Source organism: Xenopus tropicalis, chromosome 7 (assembly GCF_000004195.4).
Source record: "Xenopus tropicalis strain Nigerian chromosome 7, UCB_Xtro_10.0, whole genome shotgun sequence".
Taxonomy (NCBI): domain Eukaryota; kingdom Metazoa; phylum Chordata; class Amphibia; order Anura; family Pipidae; genus Xenopus; species Xenopus tropicalis.
Window position 1 is genome coordinate 14,786,537 of NC_030683.2, and position 6,000 is coordinate 14,792,536.

Consider the following 6,000-nt stretch of genomic DNA (forward strand, 5'->3'; position numbering starts at 1 on the left):
TACCCCATACAATACACAGTACCATACCCCCTTTAATACACAGTACCATACCCCATACAATACACAGTACCATACCCCTATAATACACTATACCATACCCCCTATAATACACAGTACCATACCCCATACAATACACAGTACCATACCCCATACAATACACAGTACCATACCCCATACAATACACAGTACCATACCCCATACAATACACAGTACCATACCCCATACAATACACAGTACCATACCCCCTATAATACACAGTACCATACCCCATACAATACACAGTACCATACCCCATACAATACACAGTACCATACCCCATACAATACACAATTATACCCCCTATAATACACAGTACCATACCCCCTATAATACACAGTACCATACCCCATACAATACACAATTATACCCCCTATAATACACAGTACCATACCCCCTATAATACATAGTACCATACCCCATACAATACACAGTACCATACCCCCTTTAATACACAGTACCATACCCCCTATAATACACAGTACCATACCCCATACAATACACAGTACCATACCCCCTTTAATACACAGTACCATACCCCATACAATACACAGTACCATACCCCATACAATACACAGTACCATACCCCATACAATACACAATTATACCCCCTATAATACACAGTACCATACCCCCTATAATACACAGTACCATACCCCATACAATACACAATTATACCCCCTATAATACACAGTACCATACCCCCTATAATACATAGTACCATACCCCATACAATACACAGTACCATACCCCCTTTAATACACAGTACCATACCCCCTATAATACACAGTACCATACCCCCTTTAATACACAGTACCATACCCCATACAATACACAGTACCATACCCCCTATAATACACAGTACCATACCCCATACAATACACAGTACCATACCCCATACAATACACAGTACCATACCCCATACAATACACAGTACCATACCCCATACAATACACAGTACCATACCCCATATAATACACAGTACCATACCCCCTATAATACACAGTACCATACCCCCTATAATACACAGTACCATACCCCCTATAATACACAGTACCATACCCCATACAATACACAATTATACCCCCTATAATACACAGTACCATACCCCCTATAATACACAGTACCATACCCCCTATAATACACAGTACCATACCCCCTATAATACACAGTACCATACCCCATACAATACACAATTATACCCCCTATAATACACAGTACCATACCCCTATAATACACAGTACCATACCCCATACAATACACAATTATACCCCCTATAATACACAGTACCATACCCCCTATAATACACAGTACCATACCCCCTATAATACATAGTACCATACCCCATACAATACACAGTACCATACCCCCTTTAATACACAGTACCATACCCCCTATAATACACAGTACCATACCCCATACAATACACAGTACCATACCCCCTTTAATACACAGTACCATACCCCATACAATACACAGTACCATACCCCATTTAATACACAGTACCATACCCCATACAATACACAGTACCATACCCCATACAATACACAGTACCATACCCCATACAATACACAATTATACCCCCTATAATACACAGTACCATACCCCCTATAATACACAGTACCATACCCCATACAATACACAATTATACCCCCTATAATACACAGTACCATACCCCCTATAATACACAGTACCATACCCCCTATAATACACAGTACCATACCCCATACAATACACAGTACCATACCCCATACAATACACAGTACCATACCCCCTATAATACACTATACCATACCCCATACAATACACAGTACCATACCCCATACAATACACAGTACCATACCCCATACAATACACAGTACCATACCCCATACAATACACAGTACCATACCCCATACAATACACAGTACCATACCCCCTATAATACACAGTACCATACCCCATACAATACACAGTACCATACCCCATACAATACACAGTACCATACCCCATACAATACACAATTATACCCCCTATAATACACAGTACCATACCCCCTATAATACACAGTACCATACCCCATACAATACACAATTATACCCCCTATAATACACAGTACCATACCCCCTATAATACATAGTACCATACCCCATACAATACACAGTACCATACCCCCTTTAATACACAGTACCATACCCCATACAATACACAATTATACCCCCTATAATACACAGTACCATACCCCCTATAATACATAGTACCATACCCCATACAATACACAGTACCATACCCCCTATAATACACAGTACCATACCCCATACAATACACAGTACCATACCCCCTTTAATACACAGTACCATACCCCATACAATACACAGTACCATACCCCCTATAATACACAGTACCATACCACATACAATACACAGTACCATACCCCATTTAATACACAGTACCATACCCCATACAATACACAGTACCATACCCCCTATAATACACAGTACCATACCCCATACAATACACAATTATACCCCCTATAATACACAGTACCATACCCCCTATAATACACAGTACCATACCCCATACAATACGCAGTACCATACCCCATACAATACACAGTACCATACCCCCTATAATACGCAGTACCATACCCCATACAATACACAGTACCATACCCCCTATAATACACAGTACCATACCCCCTATAATACACAGTACCATACCCCACACAATACACAGTACCATACCCCCTATAATACGCAGTACCATACCCCACACAATATACAGTACCATACCCCATTCAATACACAGTACCATACCCCATACAATACACAGTACCATACCCCCTATAATACGCAGTACCATACCCCACACAATATACAGTACCATACCCCATACAATACACAGTTGCATACCCCATACAATATACAGTACCATACCCCATACAATCCACAGTACCTTACCCCATACAATACACAATTACATACCCCATACAATACACAGTACCATACATAGTACCATTCCCCATACAATATACAGTAGCCAGATCACTTACAAAGACTGGGTTTGCAGCTATTTTCTTGTTCTTAGGCACAAAGTTTGCAGGGGACTCTGGGAAAGTGGATCCCCACCACATAACTCAGAAAGTTGCCTCTAAACTTCATGCAATGTCACAAGGAACCAGTGAGCAGCATGGGGGCAAATAATAATCCAGCTTTACTCATCACACACATAATATTTTTGCAAACAGAACCTTTTGTTTATTGTGTTTCACCAACAGACTTCCATCAATAAAAGCATAAAGTCCCCGATTAGAGTGGGACAACAGATCCAGAAATGTGCTTACCTTCAGGGGAAAGAGACTGCAGTGGATTAATAAGAGATCCCAGAGAGAGTAGAGATATCCATGTGTTATTGGGGATGATTTGTAAGAGCCACATGGGTCACATTGCCTGGGTAAGGGGACAGTGGGCTCCCTGTGCGGTACGATTCACCCAAAGCTGGCAGTTAGAGGAGAAGCCCTCACCCAGAGGACAGCTGGCAGGCAGAGGCTCTCATCCTGATCCAGGCGGCTGGGGGAGAGGACTCTGACCTTCTGAAGCAGCAGCAGCAGCGACAGGAGACGGAGTCAGGTTGCTGAAATCCGATCAGCAGATGGAGGCAGCAGCGACAGCAGCAGGCAGACTGTGCGGCTCACATTCCCTCATTGGAGCTGCAGGAGCGGAGGAATCAATCCGGGAGCCTGGGGGGAGCTGTCCCCGGTGCTGAAGCGCCTCTGCCCGCTCGGTTATGGCTTAGGAATGTGCCCAGCGCCGGGGAAACACATCGGCTTCCCCCTTAGTGCGATCAATAACTCCACCCTCTGCCATCTGATCGCACTCACTGTGCCAGTCGCTGCTGCTGCCGCCGGGCTGTGCGCTACTGACGCTGCTACAGCTGCTGAACTTGCCGGCTGGTCATGTAGCGGAGTGGGATGGGGACAGTGTGTAAGTGGGGGTGCGGGGCTCACACAGGGGCACCCTCCCTGTCCTACACATGCCCAGCCTTATGCGCACTGGCCGGGGGTAAAGTGGGACCCCCCCCCCCACCTAGGGCACCGGGCCAGGAAAAGCAAGGGGGGGATTATATTCTATTGCCTGACTGTATGGGGAGCACATAGTTAGAAAATAAATGATAGATAATAGAATTATAGCTCAACTCTCCTTTCACTCATGTAATCACATTATCATGCATTTTCTATCTTTCTATCTGCGGATATTCTGTATGCACTATTGTCTATTATATATCTGTCTGTTTAGATAGCTATCATCTATCGCTCTGCCTTTCTGTCTACCCATCTATCAGCAATTTACATTATATAGCTAATTATATCTATCATCTATCTATCTATCTATCTATATATCTATCTATATATCTTTCTTCTAGCCAGCTGTCATTTAGCTATAGGTATTTGTATCCCATTTATCAATAATCTGTTATTTTTATCTATCCATCCATCTATCTATCTATCTATCATCCATCTATTATCTACCTATCTGTCCATCTATCTATATATTCATCTATCTATATATCCATCTATCTATCTATCTATCTATCTATCTATCTATCTATCTATCTATCTATCTAGCTATTAAGCACCAGTATCCCTATTATCTCAGTATATACAGTAAAACTAGTGCAAGTAGATCCCAGTGCCAAGACAAGTATTTAAAAGATACACTTACCTTCTACCTAGTCTGTGCCTTCATTTATATAATCATCTATCTATAGATCAGTCTATTAGCTTATCTAAGGTCCATTCATCTGACTAGCCATATAGATCCATTATCTATCTATCTATCTATCTATCTATCTATCTATCTATCTAGCTATATAGCACCAGTATCCCTATTATCTCAGTATACAGTAATACTAGTGCAAGTAGATCCCAGTGCCTATACATGTATTTAAAAGATAGACTTACCTCCTACCTAGTCTGTGCCAGCATTTATAAAGCCACTATTTATCTATAGATCAGTCTTATCTAAGGTCCATTCATCTGACTAGCCAGCCACTAGTCTATATGCAAGTTTAATCAAGTGACAGATCTATATATAGACTTATCTATCTAATATCTATGCATCTTTCTGTCTGCCCCATTCATCTATCTGTCTGTCTATCCATTCTAGTGTCCAATAAGTGTGTGTTCCATAGTAGCAGCAGATTGTCCCAGTGGGTGCCTGTGGGTCCCACTGGGTGCCTGTGGGTGTCTGTGGGTCCCAGTGGGTACCATTGGGTGCTAGTGTGTGCCAGTGGGTGCTTGTGTGTGCCTGTGGGTCCCAGTGGGTGCCTGTGTGTGCCTGTGGGTCCCAGTGGGTGCCTGTGTGTGCCAGTGGGTGCTTGTGTGTTCCTGTGTGTGCCAGTGGGTGCCTGTGGGTGCCAGTGGGTGCCTGTGGGTGCCAGTGGGTGCCTGTGGGTGTCAGTGGGTGCCTGTGTGTGCCTGTGGGTCCCAGTGGGTGCCTGTGTGTGCCAGTGGGTGCCTGTGTGTGCCAGTGGGTGCCAGTGGGTGCCTGCGGATGCCTGTGTGTGCCTGTGTGTGCCAGTGGGTGCCTGTGTGCGCCAGTGGGTGCCTGTGGGTCCCAGTGGGTGCCTGTGGGTGCCAGTGGGTGCCTGTGTGTGCCAGTGGGTGCCAGTGTGTCCCAGTGGGTGCCTGTGGGTGCCAGCAGCACAGAAAGATGAGGCAGCATTTACAGTGCTCCCAAGGAGACTCCACATTGTACATAAACTGGGCATTAGCACATGATCTGTGGATCAATAGGTCTTTGTCTGGTAATGGGATCGATGTTTGCTTTGAGGACCTGTAATTGGGACCCAGATGACCCCCAATTCATTTGTGATGCAAATTCCCTGGAATCCTCTCTGTCTCCTCTGTGTATAGTGGGACTAAGTGGGGGAGCCCCCCAGCAGCAATGCCCACTCAGCGCTCTGCTACCAATATAATCACCCTGT

The 6,000-nt window shown here is 44.1% G+C and overlaps 1 protein-coding gene across 2 annotated transcripts in view; it reads right to left on the minus strand.

Annotated features, from left to right (window-relative positions):
* Window positions 1–3,889, minus strand: part of pcdh15 (protocadherin-related 15) — a 709,890-nt gene extending 706,001 nt beyond the window's left edge. For both annotated transcript variants that reach the window (XM_031905917.1, XM_031905916.1), the window contains exon 1: window positions 3,359–3,889. The gene's annotated coding sequence lies outside the window, so the exon portion shown is untranslated. The remainder of the gene's footprint in view (window positions 1–3,358) is intronic.
* Window positions 3,890–6,000: the final 2,111 nt, after the last annotated feature.